The sequence below is a fragment of the Salvelinus namaycush genome, chromosome 8 (genome assembly GCF_016432855.1).
Source record: "Salvelinus namaycush isolate Seneca chromosome 8, SaNama_1.0, whole genome shotgun sequence".
Lineage (NCBI taxonomy): Eukaryota > Metazoa > Chordata > Actinopteri > Salmoniformes > Salmonidae > Salvelinus > Salvelinus namaycush.
Genome location: NC_052314.1, coordinates 43,324,997 through 43,347,650, shown reverse-complemented (window position 1 = coordinate 43,347,650; position 22,654 = coordinate 43,324,997). Strand labels below are relative to the sequence as shown.

The 22,654-nt window shown below is 43.1% G+C and overlaps 1 pseudogene; it reads right to left on the bottom strand.

Moving 5' to 3' along the window:
- Positions 1–22,654, bottom strand: part of LOC120052132 — a 192,581-nt pseudogene that overhangs the window by 169,632 nt on the left and 295 nt on the right.

The following is a 22,654-nucleotide window of genomic DNA, read 5'->3' as shown; positions in this document are numbered from 1 at the left end:
CAACGCTACAGGGAGACATGATGGACAGCTGATCGTCCTCGCAGTGGCAGACCACGTGTAACAACACCTGCACAGCATCGGTACATCCGAACATCACACCTGTGGACAGGTACAGGATGGCAACAACAACTACCTGAGTTACACCAGGAACGCACAATCCCTCCATCAGTGCTCAGACTGTCCGCAATAGGCTGAGAGAGGCTGGACTGAGGGCTTGTAGGCCTGTTATAAGGCAGGTCCTCACCAGACATCACTGGCACAATGTTGCCTATGGGCACAAACCCACCGTCGCTTGACCAGACAGGACTGGCAAAAAGTGGTCTTCACTGACGAGTCGCGGTTTTGTCTCACTAAGTGTAATGGTCGGATTCGTGTTTATCGTCGAAGTAATGAGCATTACACCGAGGCCTGTACTCTGGAACGGGATCGATTTGGAGGTGGATGGTCCATCATGGTCTGGTACGGTGTGTCACAGCATCATCGGACTGAGCTTGTTGTCATTGCAGCCAATCTCAACGCTGTGCGTTACAGGGAAGACATCCTCCTCCCTCATATGGTACCCTTCCTGCAGGCTCATCCTGACATGACCCTCCAGCATGACAATGCCACCAGCCATACTGCTCATTCTGTGCATGATTTCCTGCAAGACAGGAATGTCCAGTGTTCTGCCATAGCCAGCGAAGAGCCCAGATCTCAATCCCATTGAGCACGTCTGGGACCTGTTGGATTGGAGGGTGAGGGCTAGGGCCATTCCCCCCAGAAATGTCCAGGAACTTGCCTGTGCCTTGGTGGAAGAGTGGGGTAACATCTCACAGCAAGAACTGGCAAATCTGGTGCAGTCCATGAGGAGGAGATGCACTGCAGTACTTAGTATCTGGTGTGGCCACCAGCTGCATTGACATCAAGTTGCAGGTCTGTGGGAGTGTTATCCACATTGAAGGTGAAAGGAGAGGAAACCAACAGCATGTCATTTTCCAACACTTTGAAATCCTCAAAACGACGAGAGAACTCACCGTTCAAAGCACGCAGCAGCGATGTATACTTCTCCCGCTGGTCATCTGATAGGGAACAGACGGGTAGTGTCGGAAGGTGGGTGAGATTGTTGGCTTCTACTTGGCGGGTCAGGAGGAGTAATTTTCCCTTGACAGCTTTGACAAGGCTGTACATCTGATGTGCAAAAAGGCCCTTCCTTTGTAGATTGGAATTCAGTTCATACATGGAGGGCGATGATGTCCACGGTGAAGGCAAAATCAGCCAACCATGGTTTATCTTGCAGTTGAGGGCAATCCACATATTTTCCTTTCACTTGCAAAAACTCCGCAATCTCCGACTTGAGGTCCCACACCCTTTTAAGCACCTTCCCCAAATTCAGCCATCTCACGTTTGTGTGGTAGGGCAGATCTGCATGGTCCGACTCTGTCTCTTCCAAAAGTGAGACAAACTGCCTGTGGTTTAAAGATTTTGCTCTAATGAAGTTTACCACTTTAGTGACCGTATCCACAACATGGCTCATTTTAAAAACACATTTACAGAGCACCTCCTGATGAATAATGCAATGCAGGAAAAAATATATATTTTCTGGGTTCAGCTCAGCTACTTGATCTTGTATCCATTTTAAAAGACCAATGTTTTTTCCTGGGAAACATTTTCAAACAGATCTTTCTTGTTGGGGCAAAGTTTTGCTACAGAGTCAATTAAACATTATTTTTAATGAATTCACCCCCAGCGAATGACTTGCAATGTTTAGCAATTTTGTGGGACAGTACATAGCTAGCTCTCGCAATTCTGTCGTTTGCTGAATGACGTTTTGAGAAAAGTCCTTGCTGCTTTTATAACTGAGAAAGCAACTCTTTCGATGCACTTGCCCTCTGCTCAGAAGACATATTCCTATATTTCTTTGCATGCTTCGTCTAGAAGTGTCAGGACAAGTTGTAGTCTTTCAACACTAAGCACACAGCTTTCCCTGATACCTCAATAAATAAATATTTCGATGTCCACTCTTGCTGGAACACCCTACATTCATTGTCTACTTTCCTTTGAAAAACTGATTTTTGCCAATTTCTAGCTAGCTACTATTTGTAACTGTGACATGTGTGTCAGCCTGTCAGTCACTGTCTGTCCTTGTGCAATTGTTATTTATACATGACTTCAAAATAAATGTCCCACAAGCGGTGGGAGTTAAATCATTACACAGAAGGTGAGTATTCATTGGGCTTTTAATTTGAAAAACAAATATGTTTTTCAAAACTTTACTATTGCAAATTCTTTGTGATCTGAGCATGATTCCGCGGGCCCGTATTGAATCAGGTCAATTTGCCCAGGCCTGCTGAAGACAATACTATGAACACAACACTGAGAGAAGCCAGATTGTCTCCCTTGTGTAGAACACCAAGCTCACAGAGACCATATGAACTCCACACACACACACACACACTGACCTCCATGCAAAAACACACACTTAGATTGAATCGAGTGTGCAAGATGAACAGAGACAATGTGATGGTGAATGGAAGAAGCATTTCCAGGCCATAGGTATGAAAGCGAAAGCATGTAGCCACTCAAACAGGTATGAAAGTGAGTGCAAGTCCTGAGATGGAGAGTGAAATGTTTGTTGAATGAGAAATGTGCATTGAGCCACCAGGAAGATGAATGTGTGATATGTATGTGCACGATGCATCCCAATGGAAATGCACTCAGAGTATCCACACATCCTTTACAATTTACACAACCACTTCCTGCAAATATGTTAGAATTTTATTTTATATTTTTTAAAGAGATAGATCAGCTATGAAATTAGCAGATAGACTTCAATACTCTCAAATAACATTTATTGGGGGGGGTCCATTGATTTTGTTAGTCACTCTCACTTAGATATCATATTAAACATTTTACTCCAACCCATGGCAAAATGTGTAGAATTGCAGGAAATTAGCTGTAAAACTGCACATGTTTCTCTCCACCACATGGCAAAATGTGTAGAATTGCAGCAAACTTGATTTCTAACTGCAACATTTTCTCTACGCCCTATGGATGTGGGTACTGTACCCAGACCGGAGAGCCACTGCGGCCCCTCATGATGAGATAAGATTTTTTTGTGGCCCCCACAACTGTTTTTAACTGTGTATGTTGCTAGTTATTATTACAGTATAATAACTGTATTACAAGTTGAAAATAGTAGACGTTTTAAACCATACAGTATGTAGAGCAGCAGTAGTAACAACCTGACATGGGGGAAGTGAGAAAAATACTAGGAAATTAATCCTACAGTAGCAGAGAGAGTATAAAGTGGTTGTTTAACCCTTTGACGGATATGAGCACAGGGTTTGAGCATTCTATGGTGGTCACTGCGGTGGTCACTGCGCCATATGCTCAAACCGGTGTGATTTAGAACAATTTACTCGATACAATTTACGCAACTGTCAGCGTTTGAGCTGGCCACACTTTATTTTCACAGAAACAATTTGTGCAAAAACAGTCTTTACAACTTAATGTCCTCAATGTGATCAGTTTATTTTTGAATGCAATGGTCAGACATTCACAGAAGTTGGACCAGCTTAACACAATTCTCATCCAAATCGGACAATGCAGGCTACATTAGTCCAAGTGCTAACTGAGGAAAGAGTGAGCTAACACAAGCGGTCATATTTAGCCAACTCTCTACTGACAGAAATCCTAATATGAATTCGCTAATAGCAATTACTATTTACAATTCATCACATCACGGGTGAGCTCACCAGTGATCAAAATAATTGAGTAAAACACTTTCTAAAAGTCGAAAGTAATCCCAGAGTTTGTGCGATCCGCCATGTTATTTTTTTCGCTTCAACCAAAGAAGAGGCGACAAAATGAGTTGGGTCTGTTTGCAGTATGCATGCTGAAGGGGGTGTGTCGTGTACAATCATTCACTTCTGGAATCAGTCACTTCTAACTCAAAAGATGAGTGAACCTTCCCTTCACCTCGTTTTGTTATAACATCTTTGTATAATGTCAACAAACATGGCTCCACACATAGTTGGCAATTAACTTAGCATTAACTCATCATAATCAGTACATCCTTAAAAAAAATGTTTTACACACATCATACAGTATGTGTCCATTACAATCTATACAAGAATCAGAATGCATTATTTGTCAACACCAGTACTTGAAAACATGTGAATAAAACAGTAAATAAATAAATTATTACCACACAAACCATTTTCTGATAATTTATTGATACAATTGGCACCTGCCGGCAGTCAATCATGTAACCTCTGACACTCTCGCGTAACCTCTGACACTCACTCGGAGCCATTCAGTGTTGTTGTTTATGTATGTAGCTAGTGAGCTAAGCTGTATCATTAGCAATGTTTTTCAAAAGGAGACAACTCACAAATGCCGACATTCTGGGTATGAAAGTGAGGAATCAGATTCTGACAGTGACAGTGAGGAACTGCCCCCCAAACCTTGTGGCCATTGAGAACCCTGAATTGCCCACCAACGAAGTCCCAGGTCTCTCTGAAGATGCTGGTGATGGAGGCAGACCAACAGTGGGTGAAGTACAGGGAACGGAGGTAGCTGGAAGGCCGCCAGTCATTTCACCCCTCCTGGCACTGCTGTTGGCTTTGAGGAGTCCCAGTCTGGAGTGCAAACCCCTTGCCATCGCCCGCTGAGGCAGAGTGCTTCAAACGTTTTCTGACAGGGGAGCTGGTGGGAGACACAGTGGAGGAGAGCAATCGCTATGCCTTGTAGCTACAGGAGAAGAGAGAGTCAGGAATGAGGGGGAAGCTTGCTAAATGGGTGACAACCACAATCAGCAAAATGTATAACTTCCTGGTAACAGTCCTTCTCATGGAACGCATTTGGTCGGGTCATTGTGCTATACAAGGACCTATACATTGACAAGTCCCTCGTGTTATGGAAGGGTTTGCTGGAATTCCATCTATACATTCCCTCCAAAAAAGGCACAGGTTTGTTAGTTCTTTGTTATGTGTCTTGTGAAAGCAGGATCTGTCCGGGACATTATAGTCTAGTCTACACAGGGTCCGCCACTGACATCCAACATTATGAGGGGCTTGGTGATGAGCTCACTGGCTCCTCATCTCGCGAAGGACACACTTTGTATGTGGACAATTGGTACAGCAGTCCCACACTTTTCCAGCATCTGCTCTCCAACAGCACAGGGGCCTGTGGCACAGTCTAGCCGAAAAAGGAATGGGAAGCAGGAAGATACAGAGCGGGGAGGTAGAGTTCAAGGAGAACGGTCAACAGCTGGCAGTAAAGTGGCATGACAAACTAGACGTCCAGATCCTCTCCACTGTCCATACAGCAACCATGTTGGTCACATGGAAGGTGAACCACCCGACAGGAGAGAGAAAGATCAAACCGGACTTTGTGCTTGACTATAAACTCCAAATGTGGGCATTGAATAAGGTGGACATGATAAACAGTTTTGTGGAATGCGCTCACACAACTAGTATAAGATTTTTTCCCATGTGATCGACACTGCTCTCCTCAATGGCCACATAGTTCACCACTGCCAGCTAATAGGTGAGATGATTACTGAACAATATGTTTTTGAAATTGGACATACAGTTCACATACAAATCACATACAGTTCCATTATGCATTTATATTGACAATATCTTACCCACCTAAACCACTCCCTCATCCTCACCACACCCTCATCCTCCCCTCTCCCCCATAGGTGAGGTGATTACTTACCAAAAGTACAGAGAGAAGCTCATGAGAGAGCTGCTGGAGGAGCACCACACCCCTCGGCGTCCATCCACTGGGGGCAGTCCTGCTGCAGACAATCCCCTACACCTCACTGCACAGCATTTTCCCTCGGAAGTCCCTCAAACTGCTGCTCAAAGTAGTCACACACGGAGGCACTGCAAAGTCTGCCTGTCCAGCACCAGGATAAGGAAGCGGAGGAGGTTGACAAAGTACATGTGTTTAGCTTATGACACACCCTTGTGTGTTGCGCCATGCTTTGGGGAGTACCATATGCTCAAGCACTATTGAACACATCTGCAGCAATTACTGACTGACTGACTTGACAGGTGACCTGCCATGATGCAATGCCTTAAGGGGTGGGAATTTAGTTTTTGTTGTTTAAATCACTACATATTTAAATATGGGTTATGCATATTTATAAGTTGTCAGTCTTTTCTCTAGTAAAACTCGTTTTTGTTGCTCAACCACTACTACTAATTCAATAAAATAGACAACCACATTTAGGCATGTCTTTTCTTGCTGTTTGTTCCTTCAGTAAAACTGTAAAGGAGTGTACAATACATTATGCTCCATAAATAGATACATACAGTGTGCTACAGTAGAAACGACAACACGATATACAGAAACTAATATTATAATGTAATAAGGCACTTACTTTGATAGGAACACCCACAAGTCCAAAGTAATTATTTGTAAGGAAAACAACAATGATGGCAATGTGGGCACCAGCCGGGGAAAAATCTTCGGCCAGGTTCTGTTCTGACTGGAGATGCGCAAATGTCTGCATACTTGACCCGGGGAAACACTGGGGGAGTGCTTGGGCTCTCATCGAAGAGAGACATTTGTCTGGCTCATCTAGCTAATCCTCGCCTTACATTAGCATAGCATGCCTCAAATATAAATTGTCATCCACGGTGAAATGGGCTACTTTTATGTGAATTAATGAGATGGAATGTTGAAACTTAGCAGTCAGAGTGCCTTAGTTTGAGGACGTTTTGTTTTTGGAACAGTGAGAGCATTGACATCACCTGCATTAAAAAAATTACCGTTAAAATGTACACTACCGTTCAAAAGTTCGGGGTCACTTGGACCAACGTCAACAGAGAAGAGGTGACTCCGGGATGCTGGTCTTATAGGCATAGCTGCAAAGAAAAAGCCATATCTCAGACTGGCCAATAAAAATAAAAGATTAAGATTGGCAAAATAACACAGACACTGGACAGAGGAACTCTACCTAGAAGGCCAGCATCGAGGAGTTGCCTCTTCACTGTTGACGTTGAGACTGGTGTTTTGCAGGTACTATTTAATGAAGCTGCCAGTTGAGGACTTGTGAGGAGTCTGTTTCTCAAACTAGACACTCTAATGTACTTGTTCTCTTGCTCAGTTGTGCACCAGGGCCTCCCACTCCTCTTTCTATTCTGGTTAGAGCCAGTTAGAGCCAGTTTGCGCTGCTCTATGAAGGGAGTATTATATTTTTGTTTCTTGGCAATTTCTCGCATAGAATCGTTTCTCTGAACAAGAATAGACAGAAAGTGCTTTGTTTCTGGCCATTTTGACCCTGTAATCGAACCCACAAATGCTGATGCTCCAGATACTCAACTAGTATAAAAGGCCAGCTTTTTTGATTCTTTAATCAGCACAACAGTTTTCAGCTGTGCTAACATATTTGCAAAAGGGGTTTCTAATCAATTAGCTTTTAAAAATTATAAACTTGGAATAGCTAACACACCATGCCATTGGAACACAGGAGTGATGGTTGCTGATAATGGGCCTCTGTACGCCTATGTAGATATTCCAGAAAAAATCTGACATTTCCAGCTACAACAGTCATTTGCAACATTAACAATGTCTACACTGTATTTCTGATCAATTTGATGTTATTATAATGGACAAAAAAAATAGCTTTTCTTTCAAAAACAAGGACATTTCTAAGTGACCCCAAACTTTTGAATGGTAGTGTATTTGGAACTCACATGTGAAAAGGTTAATTGAATATATCCACATTCACAGTCACACTGATATTCAGTACACTATGAATGGCCATGGCCCTAAGACTGATTGGACTGTACCAGAGTATGTGACCCTGGTCACATATGTGACCCTGCTACGGGTGCCACCCGTAGCCTTGTAAATTTGCCCATTTGTAAGTTAATATTTGTCTGTATCCTTTTCTCAAAAGTCAATAGAAATCAGCATTTAAAATTTGGGGGTATGTCCCCTGACCCCCGTAGCAAAAGTGTGTCCCAAATGACAGAGTTGTTCCTATGCCTGTGTGTGTGTGTGTGTGTGTGTGTGTGTGTGTGTGTGTGTGTGTGTGTGTGTGTGTGTGTGTGTGTGTGTGTGTGTGTGTGTGTGTGTGTGTGTGTGTGTGTGTGTGTGTGTGTGTTGTGTGTGTGTGTGTTGTGTTGGACAGTACATGAGGTACATTTGGGTCCAGAGCCCTGCAGTACCAGAGTCCTGGAGAGAAACAAGATGGCTGCTCCATCTGTTAGGGCCTACAGAGCCAAGCAGACCACTGTGATGCTACTGTGACACACAAACACAAACACAAACACACCAGCTGCGGCCCCACTAAAATAACCACACAGAAAGACACACAGACCACAGACTGAACAAAACACTAGTCACAATGAATCTTTAAAAAGAGTGAAAGGCATCATTGAATAGTTTACTTGATAAAAACACTGACAGTATGTTTACTAAATTAGCTTTATGGCTAAAATATAGTACAGAACTTACAGTACATCAATGTTCAGTGTCTGTGTCAATAGTTTAATAAATATAGCCAGAATTCAAAAGGCCAGGTGGAGCTATTATTATATTTCCTTTACCTATCCAACCTACTACATGTGCCAAGGTGCTAGTGGTCGATATGGGATTCAGCAAAGTATTTCACTTGCATAGAAGTATTGTCCACACAGCTGCAGTGACGGGAATGATCCACTAGGTGGGAGAAGACATCCATTATTGACAATGAACCTCACACAACACTACACTCTTAGAAAGAAAGGTGCTATCTAGAACCTAAATAGGTTCTCTGGCCGTCCCCATAGGAGAACCCTTTGAAGAACCCTTTTTGGTTCCAGCTACATGGAAACCGAAAGGGTTCTACCTGGAATCTAAAAAAGTTTGGCTTGAAGACTAAATGTTTCCAGAGAGACCATAGTCAACAGAGTATGTAAACACCATACAGTCTACGGTAAACACACAAACAAGTGAATACAATACTGCTTGTTTCTATCTCTGGTTCTTACCATGGCTGTCTACTGTGTGTAGTACCTGCCCAGCTTACAAAAACTGTTTTTTTGATAGTTTCCAGAACATTCGATAGGTCAAGGCAAATGTTCTCATAACACAAAAACTGTCCAGTCATGCTGGTGATTATATAATATTTGTATAAAACATTCACCTGATGTTGCAAGAACATTCCTAGAACATATTTCATGTGTTTTTCAAAGGTTCCCAGAATATTTCATCAGGTTGTGGGAACAGTCTGGTGGGAACATTGTGGGTACATCACAAAATGTTAAATACTGTTGAAGTAACATGGCTACAGGTTCATCTGCCTCACCTAAAGCCCATTCTTGTGGGAAGCTGCTATAGACCACCAAGTGCTAACAGTCTGTATCTGGATAACGTGTGAAATGCTTGATAATGTATGTGATATCAACATAGAGGTTTATTTTCTGGATGATTTTAAATATTGACTGGCTTTCATCAAGCTGCCCACTCAAGAAAAAGCTTAAAACTGTAGCCAGTGCCTGCAACAGGTTATCAGTCAACCTACCAGGGTACTTACAAACAGCACAGGAATGAAATCATCAACATGTATTTTTTGATTTAACCTTGACTTAACTAGGCAAGTCAGTTAAGAACAAATTCTTATTTACAATGACAGCCTACACCGGCCAAACCTGGGCCAATTGTGGGCCGCCCTTTGGGACTCCCAATCACAGCTGGTTGTGATACAGCCTGGATTTGAACCAGGGTGTCTGTAGTGACACTTCTAGCACTGAAATGCAGTGCCTTAGACCGCTGCACCACTCGGGAGCCCCATAGGGTAGGACATTACACAAATGACTGATGATTGACAGAGAAATTTATGATAAAAAGATTGTGGGAGCTGTTTTGTTAGACTTCAGTGTGGATTTTGACATTATCGATCATAGTCTGCTGCTGGAAAAAAGTATGTGTTATGGCTTTATACCCATGGCTATAATGTGGATAAAGAGTTACCTGTCTAACAGAACACAGAGGGTGTTCTTTAATGGAAGCCTCTCAAACATAATACAGGTATAATCAGGAATTCCCCAGGGCAGCTGTCTAGGCCCCTTACTTTTTTCAATCTATACTAATGATATGCCAATGGCTTTGAGTAAAGCCAGTGTGTCTATGTATGCAGATGACTCAACAATATACACATCAGCTACTACAGCGACTGAAATCACTGCAACACTTAACAAAGAGCTGCAGTTAGTTTCAGAATGTGTGGCAAGTAATAAGTTAGTCCTAAATATTTCCAAAACTAGAAGCATTTTATTTGTGACAAATCATTCACTATACCCCAACTAAATATTGTAATAAATAATGTGGAAATTGAGCAAGTTGAGGTGATTACACTGCTTGGATTAACCCTGGATTGTAAACTGTCATGGTCAAAACATGTAGATACAATAGTAGCTAAGATAGGGAGAAGTCTGTCCATAATAAAGCGCTGCATTGCCTTTTTAACAACATTATCAACAAGACAGGTCCTACAGGCCCTAGTTCTCTCGCACCTGGACTACTGTTCAGTCACAAAGAGGGACCTCGTAAAATTGGCTCAGAACAGGGCAGCATGGCTGGCCCTTAAATGTACATATGCCTGCAAATCGCTCATGGCTCAAAGTGGAGGAGAGATTGACTTCATCACAACTTGTTTTTATAAGAAGTGTTGACATGCTGAATGCACGAGGTGTCTGTTTAAACAACTAGCACACAGCTCTGACACCCATGTGTACCCCACAAGACATGCCACTCTCTTCATAACTGATGCAAGCATAACTGATGCAAGCAGTTGAATCAGATTTTTTTTTAAACAGATAAAAATACACCTTAAGCAGGATAAGCGGGGACACACACAGGCACACGCTTACACATACACATGATAATACACGCACTCTACACACACTTACAAATGGATTTTGCATTGTAGATATGTGGTAGTAGAGTAGTGGCCTGAGTGAACACATTTAATGTTTTGTGAAAAGTGGTATGAAATGTAGTGTCGTGTAATATTTTTAAGTGTAAATAACTGCCTTAAATGTTTAAATAACTGCCTTGGCAGCAGCTAATGGGGATCCTTAATAAATACAAATACAAACATTTTTCAGTTGTGCGGATGATTCTACAATGTTTCGTTTAGGGTGTAAAAAAAACATTCACCTGATGTTACAAGAACATTCCCAGAACACATTTCGGCGGTTCTTTAATGGTTCCCAGAATGTTTCTTTAGGATATGTCAACATTGTTGGGATATGACAAGAGATTCCCACAACACTAAGACTGTCCAGTTGTGCTGATATTCAGATAATGTTTGTATCAGGTTGCACAAAACATTCCTTTGATGTTGCAAGAATGTTGACAGAACAGCCTTACTGAGTTTTTTAAAAATGTTCCCATATCATGTAATTTGGTTGTGGGAACAGTGTGGGTATATTACAAGAGATAGGTTCACGAAACACAAAATATGCTCAGTTGTGATGACGTTCATAAAATGTTTAAGTTATGTTGCACAGGACATTCCTATAACGCTGTAAGAATGTTGACATAACATCTGGTCTACGTTCTTTAAAGGTTAAGGTTGATTAAGTTATGGGAGTTGTCTGGGATGTTGCAAGAATATTATTGTGACATTCGCATCATTGCACAGAACATTCCCACAATGTTGTACAATTTCCAAATAAGTCAGTTTTTATGATGTTCATAGCATATTTGATTGATGTTCATGCAATATACATTTTACTTTGTCTTGGAGGTCCTCAGAACATTGCAAGAACATAAGTTTTACCAAATATTACGACAACATTCTCAACATGCAAATTTGTAGGTCCTTAAAGCAGATTGGAATACATCCCTATTATTTTTCTCTCCAGATTTAATGGCAATTCGCATTCATAGTACATTTGAACAGCATTTAATCATACAAGCACACCCATATTTTACACATATGTTGACAATCTGCACATTATTTCATTCATAGCAGTGATGTGAAAAAAAAATATATACATTTTATCAATATTAATTTTGTCATCTTCATGTTTTTTCTGCATGATAAAATCGATTTGTGAACTACTACTCCCCAATTTTTGGGAGGTCTGGTAAAAATTTGCAGAGGCCAGGGGAAAGGCAGCCTTGCTGTGTACACTACCATTAAAAAGTTTGGGGTCACTTAGAAATGTCCTTGTTTTTGAAAGAAAAGCAATTTATTTTCAATTAAAATAACATCAAATTGATCAGAAATACAGTGTAGACATTGTTAATGTTGTAAATTACTATTGTACCTGGAAATGTCCGATTTTTTCTGGAATATCTACATAGGCATACAGAGGGCCCATTATCAGCAACCATCACTCCTGTATTCCAATGGCACGTTGTGTTAGCTATTCCAAGTTTATAATTTTAAAAGGCTAATTGATCATTAGAAAACCCTTTGCAATTATGTTAGCAAAGCTGAAAACTGTTGTGCAGATTAAAGAAGCAATAAACTGGCCTTCTTTAGACTAGTTGAGTATCTGGAGCATCAGCATTTGTGGGTTTCGATTACAGGCTCAAAATGTCCAGAAACAAAGACTGAAACTCGACAGTCTATTCTTGTTCAGAGCAATATGAAGGCTATTCCATGCGAGAAATTGCCAAGAAACTGACGATCTCATACAAAGCTGTGTACTACTACCTTAACATAACAGCTCAAACTGGAACTAACCAGAATATAAAGAGGAGTGGGAGGCCCGGTGCACAACGAGCAAGAGGACAAGAACATCAGTGTCAAGTTTGAGAAACAGACTCCTCACAAGTCAAACACCAGTCTCAATGTCAACAGTGAAGAGGCGACTCTGGGATGCTGGCCTTGCACTCAAATAATAAATGTGCATGTGTATTGGCGTGAAAAAAGCAGATAGGCAGGACGATAGGCAGAGCTCGCTCCTTGCTATGGACATCACAAGTAATTTGTCGCATTTTGGTAGTTACGTTTTAATAAATTTGCCTACAATAATAACAATGATAAAACAAATGATGAATACGAAAACATTTATAAATGAATGTTCCAAAATTTTATCCTACCTGAATAGCGAAATGCACAGTAGCCTGCATTTGGCTGCACAAACATTCTTCTCATCTTTGTCCACTACAATATGAAAACATTCCCCTTGTAGCAGGGCTCCAGACTAACATTTTCCCCTGGTGGCACGACGTTTTTAAGTTTTTGGCACCAGCCCATGATTTGGTTGCACCAATATTTTTTCACGTCTTCACGCCTGACCTCAGATCTCACCACACGCCACTGATTCATAGTACATTTGAACAGCATTTTAATCATACAGACACAACCATATTTTTGACCCTTCATATTTTGAGAATCTGCACATGTGGGTTTTTAGCCTGCAATGTTTGGTTCCTAAGCCAGATCTTGTATTTTTCATGATCTGAAAAGCAAAACGTATCCTAGATCAGCACTCAGTCTTGGATACCTTGGAAATATGGGCCCAGAAATATGTAGAATACTGTATAGAGAGGATGGGTGAAGCGATGGCGAATATCCCAGTTACCAGTATGTCCCTGGGTTAGTTATGTCTAAGAAGACTAAAACAGAAGCATGGAGTTCCTGATTGTCCATACTGCTATGGCTATATTCCGAAAAATGTAAATGTAAGAGAGCTTCCCAGGTGGTGCAAAGGATGAAAGACCTGTCTTGGGAACCAAACAGTGCAGGGTCAAACCAAGATGTGCATATGTCAACATATAAAGTTGTAAAAAATATGGCTGTGTTTGTATGATTTAAAAGCTGTTTAAATGTTCTATGAATGAAATAATGTGCAGTTTGGTAACAAATGAATGGTAAAACATATGGTTGTGTTTGTATGATTAAATGCTTTTCAGTATCATATGAATGAAATTAAAATGCCATGTGTATCTTTCACACCTTGTAGAGGGACTACAATACAGTCCTCAAATGTGAATTGCCATTCAATCTGGAGAGAAACATAATGGGGATGTATTCCAATCTGCTTTAAGGAGCTACAAATTTGCATGCTGAGAATGTTAGGTAAATCATATTAGGTAAAACATTTTCTAAATGTTCTAGAAATGTTTGGAGGACCTCCATAACAAGTAAAATGTATATTACGTGAACATCAATGGAATATTATGTTAAACCTGAAACAAAAATTATATGAATGTCATAAAAACGTACTTATTTGGAAATTGTGGAACAGTATGCAACATTGTGGGAATGTTCTGTGCAACCTTTCTCAATATCACAACAATATTATTGCAACATTAAGGGAATGTCCTGTGCAAGCTACCTTAAACATTGTATGAATGTAACAGCATATTTTGTGTTACATTGTACATTGTGCTATTACATTACCTGGAAACCTAATGAACTTTTTTTAGAATATTCTGTGGTGGTTGTTATAGAGGATATTTAATTTAAAACATAAAAAAATTAATTGTCGTCAAAAACATTCTTTGATAAAACGTTAACTACAATCTTAGCTAATGTTCTGGAAATGTTCCCGGTTTGCTGGCTGGAGTCTATGCAAACATTGAGATGTGTTTAAACAGTGTTTTTAATTCCTCTTATGCTTTGTGTGTTGATGCAAGCACTGCAGGGGGATTCCATTATGATATTGTGTATGAGTGTGTGCTAAGAGTGCGGGATAAGGTACAGTGTGTGTAAATAGGAAAGTGGAGACCAGATAAAGAGAAAGAAGAAGAGGACGGAGGGGGAGCAGGGTCAAACAGTACACCAACAAAGGCTACGTTTCACTTTCATGTGCATGCAATAATGTATTGCATGTTTCTCTGTGTTGACATTGCACACATGTACAGTACATAGCTGTGTCCTACCTTCGTAGGGGAGATGTGTGCATGGGAGACGTATCCGTGGGCATTCTCTATTCGGGACAGTTCTTCTCTGCTACCTGGACCAGCTCTGGCGTCCCTCCTCCCTCACCTCCTTTTTCCGCTCCATTCCCCCTATCTCCCCATCCCCTCCCCCCCACACCTCCCCCCCGCCTCTTCCTCTCTTCCTACCATTTTCTAGAATACATACAGATGCCACGCTGTGGGCTGGTACCGTGTTAAACAACACCAAATCAATCTTTCAATATGTGGCAGGAACCAGAGATTTACCCTTTAAAATTAATGTTATTGGAAAAGCAACACCACACACACACACACACACAAACAAGAAACTATGTGCCAGGATCTCAAGCCCTTTTATTACCTACCCAAACAAACTTGGCTGGCTGTATCAATTACAGCTTGGATAGCTTCCTGCTATAAAAGTTAATGTGATGATAATGGAGCTCTAATGGCTATTAACAGGGATTTCAGCATTAGGGTGGGCTAGTGTTGTACAGAGAAGGCACGGAAGGGGGAGAACCATTAGTGTTGTATTAGCTGTTGACTGCTCCTGCCATAGAAAGCACATACTGATGGATAAAGCAAGGGGATCATTTGGAGAAAGATTAGATCAATCACTATGACCAAACAATACCATATTGTTAGGCAACTCCTACATTAATGGTGCCATGTTTATTACCACCATTTTCCTGAAGTCATTATCATGAGCCATCCTGCATTCATTTGTTTTTGTGCCCACAGCAGTTCATATAACAGCTCTATAGGGAATCAGGAAACATTAATGACCTCGTGAGACTTCTGTGTTGATCATGTCATTCATTAGAAAAGTGGGAGGTCCCGGTGCACAACTGAGCAAGAGAACAAGTACATTTATAGTGTCTAGTTTGAGAAACAGACGGCTCACAAGTTCTCAACTGCAGCTAGGGCTGGGCGAAAATCAATATCATAATTATCGAGGTAATTAGTTCCCTCAATAACTATATAAAAACATTTAGATTCATTTTTGATAATGTCGATATAGAATAATTAGGTACAGCAGTCCATTTCACCTCTGTGACGCAGCAGGAATGTGCAGAGAAGTGACAATATGCACGTGAGAGGTATACGCCCACTAAAAACCACTTAGCACTCGAGTAATGGAGTAGCCACTATTACCACGAAAAATGAGTGATGTAGGCGAAAACAGGGCTGTGATAGCCATGGAGAAGGGAGCAGCTTCCAACAAGAAATCATGATAAAAAGGGTTAAACTGTTTCATTAATTTGAAAGTGGTTTGGCTTTTTGAAGTCCTACACAAGAGCAGAGCAATGTTCGGGGATATTGTGCCATACAACGTGCCTACGAAGTCTGGTAATACGAAACAACCTTTTTCAACATCCAAATCACTCTTAGGAACATGCAGGAGGTTTGATTTTGCACCACGGTATTGATAAACGCCCCTCGAGTACCAGCCAATTCTAGGGATGTTTGCCCGAAGCAGTTCAACACTGACAGCGTTTTATGCCCTACAACAAACATAGAAAAGACATCACAAATGCTATTATACATTGCATTGCTAAGGACATGCTACTGTCAGGCCCCTCTGCATTGCAGGGGCGGTTCCTCCTGCAGGCAGAGGAGGGTCGTTAGTGATTGGAGCCACCGGGCTTAGGGTATTTACACGTGCTCACTAACCACTCGTCTCTCTCTCTCTGCCCTCAGGTATGATCCTGTTTTGTTTGTTCCTTTGTAGTTTTACGTAGTTTTCACTCGGTCATATTCCACACACACAGATCACGCATCCCTGCACTTTACATTCACCCTACATTATGATACTTTCACACCTCATTCCTTTTCTTTGTTTAAAGTTAATAGTTTTTGTTTATAATAAAAAAACCTTTTTGATTGGCCTATACTGTTGTTCGTGTCCCCTCATTTTTGCCACAGGCTATGAGCCGGCCTGTGACACTACCAATTAGCACCGTCGAAAAGGTGGTCTTGACCCACAGGTACGTGCTCCCTGGCTGAAAACATGGAACAATTTCCTTTAAGTATAATTTTTATGTGTAGCTCACATAATAAAAAAAAAGTAAACTTTATTTAACTAGGCAAGACAGTTAAGAACAACTTCTTATTTACAATGACGGTGTCACGTTCCTGACCTGTGTTTTCCTTTGTTATGTATTGGTTTTAGTTGGTCAGGGCGTGAGTTGGTTGGGTTGGTCTAGGTTTGTTTTCTATGTTGGGATTTTTGTGTTTGGCCTGGTATGATTCTCAATCAGAGACAGGTGTGTATCGTTTGTCCCTGATTGAGAGTCATACTAGGCAGCCAGGGTTTCACTGGTGTTTTGTGGGTGTTTGTTTCCTGTGTCAGTGTTTGGGCCCACACAGGAACTGTTTTCAGGTTAGTCCACGTTTGTAAGTTTCGTAATTTGTAGTGTTTGTTGTTTTGTTCATTAAAGCATGAATACCTACTACTCCGCATCTTGGTCCAATCCATGCTCCTCCTCGTCTGAGGAGGAGAACGACTACGACAACCTTAACAGAAACACCACCAAAACATATCAAGCGGAGTGGAGAAGGAAGCAGGAACAACAAACAATGGGGAAAAGAGGAATGGACTTGGGAGGAGATCCTGGACGGTAAAGGACCCTGGGCAGAGCCAGTGGAGTGTCACCGCCCAAAGCGGAGCTGGAGGCAGCGAAAGCGGAGAGGAGGTTGTATGAGGCTAAGCAAGGCAGAGCGGCTGGAACCCGAGAGGCTCACCCAAAAATTTTCTTGGGGGGGCTAAAGGGGAGTGTGGCGAAGCCGGGTTGGTACCTGAGCCAACTCCCCGGGCTTACCGTGGAGTGAAGGCGTTGTACTGGTCAGACACCGTGTTTATGCGGTAAAGCGCACGGTGTCCCCAGTACGCGTGCTTAGCCCAGTGCGGGCTATTCCACCTTGCCGCACTGGGAGGGCTAGGTTGGGCATCGAGCCGGATGTCATGAAGCCGGCCCAACGTATCTGGCCTCCAGTACGTCTCCTCGGGCCGGCGTACATGCCACCGCCTTACAGGTGGTGTCCCCGGTTCGCCTGCATAGCCCAGTGCGGGTTATTCCACCTCGCCGCACTGGCAGGGCTACGGGGACATTCAACCTGGTAGGTTGGGGAGGCTGTTGCTCAAGAGCGCGTGTCCTCCTTCACGGTCCGGTATATCCGGCGCCACCTTCCCACCCCAGACTCAGTACCACCAGTGCCTACCACGCACCAGCTTCCAGTGTGTTTCCAGAGCCCTGTTCCTCCTCCACGCACTCTCCCTGTGGTGCATGTCTCCAGCCTGTGCCTCCAGTTCCGGCACCACGCACCAGGCCTACTGTGCGCCTCAGCAGGTCAGAGTCGGCCGTCTGCCAACGCCGCTGCACTGCTTGCCTGCTCAGCGCTGTCCCGAACTGTCTGCCTTCCCCAGCGCTGTCTGAACTGCCTGCCTGCCCAGCGTGGTCTGAACTGTCTGCTGCCCAGCGCTGCCCGTCTGTCCCGAGCCTTCAGAGCCGTCCAGCCAGGACCAGCCAGTGCCGTTCAGCCAGGACCAGCCAGAGCCGTCCGCCAGGACCAGCCAGTCCAGCAGCCAGCCAGAGCCGCCAGCCAGATCAGCCAGAGCCGTCCAGCCAGGATCAGCCAGAGCCGTCCATGCCAGGAGCCCCAGAGCCGTCCAGCCAGGATCAGCCAGAGCCGTCCAGCCAGGACCTGCCAGTAGTCCCTCGGCCAGACCTGCAAGAGTCCCTCGGCCAGGACCTGCCAGAGTCCCTCGGGCCAGGACCTGCCAAGTCCCTCGGCCAGACCTGCCAGATTCCCTCGCCAGGACCTGCCAGAGTCCCCTGGCCAGGACCTGCCAGAGTCCCTCGCCAGGACTGCCAGAGTCCCTCGGCCCGGAGCTGCCAGTCCCTCAGCCCGGAGCTGCCGCCCTTATCCGGTGCTGCCCCTCATTTAGGGTGTTTAGTTGGAGGGTGGTCATTGGGAGGGGGATACGGAAGCGGAGAGTGACTATGGTGGGGTGGGGACCTCGCCCAGCGCCAAGAGCCGCCACCGTGGACAGACGCCCACCCAGACCCTCCCCTAGACTTTGTGCTGGTGCGCCCGGAGTTCGCACCTTAAGGGGGGGGGTTCTGTCACGTTCCTGACCTGTTTTCCTTTGTTATGTATTGTTTTAGTTGGTCAGGGCGGTGAGTTGGGTGGGTTGGTCTGGGTTTGTTTTTCTATGTTGGGATTTTTGTGTTTGGCCTGGTATGATTCTCAATCAGAGACAGGTGTGTATCGTTGTCCCTGATTGAGAGTCATACTAAGGCAGCCAGGGTTTCACTGGTGTTTTGTGGGTGTTTGTTTCCTGTGTCAGTGTTTGGGCCACACAGGACTGTTTTCAGGTTATCACGTTTGTAGAGTTTCGTAATTTGTAGTGGTTTGTTGTTTGTTCATTAAAGCATGAATACCTACTACTCCGCATCTTGGTCCAATCCATGCTCCTCCTCCTCTGAGGAGGAGAACGACTACGACAACCTTAACAGACGGTCTATTGGGGACAGTGGTTTTAACTGCCTTGTTCAGGGGTAGAACGACAGATTTTTACCTTTTCAGCTCGGGGATTCAATCTAACAATCTTTCGGTTACTGGCCCAATGCTCTAACACGTTTTGTTCAGGGATTCTTGAGTTTGAAGCAGACATGCACCTTTTAAACATTTGATTAATATCGTGATAATTATCATTATCGAATGAAAAAATATAAATATCGTGCTAATTTATTTGCCTTATCGCCCAGCCCTACTGGCAGCTTCATTAATATACCCGCAAAACACCAGTCTCAACATCAACAGTGAAGCTGCCAGTTGAGGACTTGTGAGGTGTCTGCTTATCAAACTAGACACTAATGTACTTGTCCTCTTGATCAGTTTGTGCACCGGGGCCTCCCACTCTTTCTATTCTGGTTAGAGCCAGTTTGCGCTGCTCTGTCAGGGAGTAGTACACAACAATGTACGAGATCTTCTTTTCTCTGCAATTTCTCGCATGGACTAGCCTTCATTTCTCAGAACAAGAATAGAATGACGGGTTTCAGAAGAAAGATCTTTGTTTCTGCCATTTTGAGCCTGTGACACATCTGTGATCGAGGAAATCAACCCAAAGCATGAAGAGAGGGATGGCAACCAGAATGATGACCCCAAGAGTGATGGGAAGAAATACAGAAGTGATGCAGAATGTTCAGATGGTGATGACAGTAAAAGTGCCAAACACACCAAAAGAAGACAGACAAAGAGAAAAATGAAACGACGGAAGCACTCCTGACCGAGAAAAAGTAACAGTATGATGATGATGAGGTTTCACTGGATGAAACAAAGGATGGACATAAAAATATGCTTGTTGGCGAAGGTCGCTACAAATACTGTCAGAATGATCAACCAGCAAATGTCAAAGTTCAGAACGACCTGGCAGGTGATATAGACTGGTCAGAGAGTGACTACAGCGAGATTGAGGAAATAATCACTGAGGACATGAGTGAAGAATTAAAGGAAACGATGAGGAGGAGAGGTTGAAGAAAAGGCAGATATTGAGAGTGATGAGAGAACAGGAAGAAATGTGATAAGAAGTGAATGTGATGATGATAAGAGTGGGAAACCAAACATGAAGAAAGGCATGGTTGACAAAGACAATACGGACAACAACATTGAGAAAGACAAACAACCCAAAGCAACAAAAAGAGAGAGGAGGGCAAGAGAAAAGAGGGTCAAAGCCAAGACACAGAGACATACAAAAAAAATGGAGCGACAGAATCTGACGAGCTCACTTTGGCTCCTGGAAAGGGGTCAGATAGCAATGACAGTGAGAGTGTCAAATCCAACCAGAGAAAGAAAAAGGATGACCAAAAGGACAAAGGACAGTTAGAGAGTCAGGAGGACAGGGTACTTGCTGGAGCAGAGGAGAGACTTAGCATCCTCAGGAAGACCAATCGGAAACGTGCAAAGGTAAAAAATACAGTTGTTTGCATCATATGTAAATTATCACTGATCTGTCATAAATGTAGTGAACTCCACTGATATCAATGACACTTACCTTTTCACCCTTTGTCATCTCTTTCAGATTTTTCCATTTTCGCAGCGGCAACGGTTAAGACCAGGGCCCAGGCGAGGATCAACTAGCAATTGAAGGAAAGACTAACGACACTCAGACAGACCAGGCACCAAAGGTCAAAGGTGAAAAGGACCAGGACATTGACTGGTCGAGGAGTGACAGTGAGACTGAGGAAATTACAGCCGATTTTGAGATTGATGAGGAAACAGACCAACCAGCAACGTGCGGAGGTAAGAAGGCAGTCAGTGGAATTACAATGAGGAGTGCTGATCTTGTTTGACAGCATGTGAAAATCATCACTATATTTTATAATTGTAGGAAACTCCGTGATATCATTAACACTTACCTTTTCACCCACATTTTCACACACATTTTTTTTTCAAATGTCAGACTACTCCATCTCTGTTGCTGAGGAGGTTAAGACTCAGGACCCTGACAAGAATCAACCAGCACAGCTACAAGGTAAAAAGGGGCTAGACAGAGAATAAATGTGTATATGAGGGTAGCTTCAACACTTTCACTTACACTGTCTGTATACCACCTCCCTCTCCTCCATCTCTTGGCTGGTGCTGAGGTCAAACAGACCCAGTGCAAAGTCATCTTAGTTTACAGTCTTTTTGTACATTGAAAGTGTTATACAACTGCACCCCCCCCCCCCCCCGTTGGTATTAATATCCTTAATTTTCCTATTTCTTGTTAGATGTCTCCTTGGTTGCTGCCTGAGTCAAAGACTCTGAACCCTCAGGAGGACCAGCCAGCAAAGTGTAAAGGTAAAGACCAAAGCCCGGTTTCCCGATAGCGATGGAACTGAAGCTTACTAGTGTTTAAGTGATGCAGCTTTCTTATAACGGCCGAGATGTCACATGCGTTTCCCCAAACACCACGCAGAGAGAACGTTCACTAAGTGCATCGTTGGAGTAGGTGTCGATACTGATTGAAAAAGGCGGGCTGCTCTGGGATCAGATTTCTCCATTCAAATCTTACCTTAACATTAGAATTATTCCACAATACTGATGACGGCACTCCTAGAGAGCTATTACCACCTTATGGCTACAAAATATTGAGGCGACTTATTCTGATGCTTACCCTATAATAATGCACTAAATCACAGATCCATTTGGCACATGTAGTTAAACATCATGAAATATGTATTGAGGCAAAAATTACAACCGTGTAGTCTACAAATAGAAGTCAATTGACTGAAGATTAATGATTTCAATATGATTGAAATACAGGCCTATGTAGCCTACTGAACTTCGCTTGCTGATTGCCAAGACATTGGCAACTATTGGAGTACTTCTCCTGTCTTATCCAGTGTCCTGTGTGAATTTAAGTATGCTCTCTCCAATTCTCTCCTTCTCTCTTTCTTTCTCTCTCTCGGAGAACCTGAGCCCTAGGACCATACGTCAGGACTACCGGGCATGATGACTCCTTGCTGTCCCCAGTCCACCTGGCCTTGCTGCTGTTCCAGTTTCAATTGTTCTGCCGGCGGTTATGGAACCCTACCTGTCCCAGACCTGCTGCTTTCAACTCTTAATGATCGGATATGAAAAGCCAACTGACATTTATTCCTGATTATTATTTGACCATGCTTGTCATTTATGAACATTTTGAAAATCTTGGCTCTCTCTAATTCTCTCCTTCTCCTTTCTTTCTCTCTCTCGGAGGACCTGAGCCCTAGGACCATACTTCAGGACTACCGGGCATGATGACTCCTGCTGTCCCCAGTCC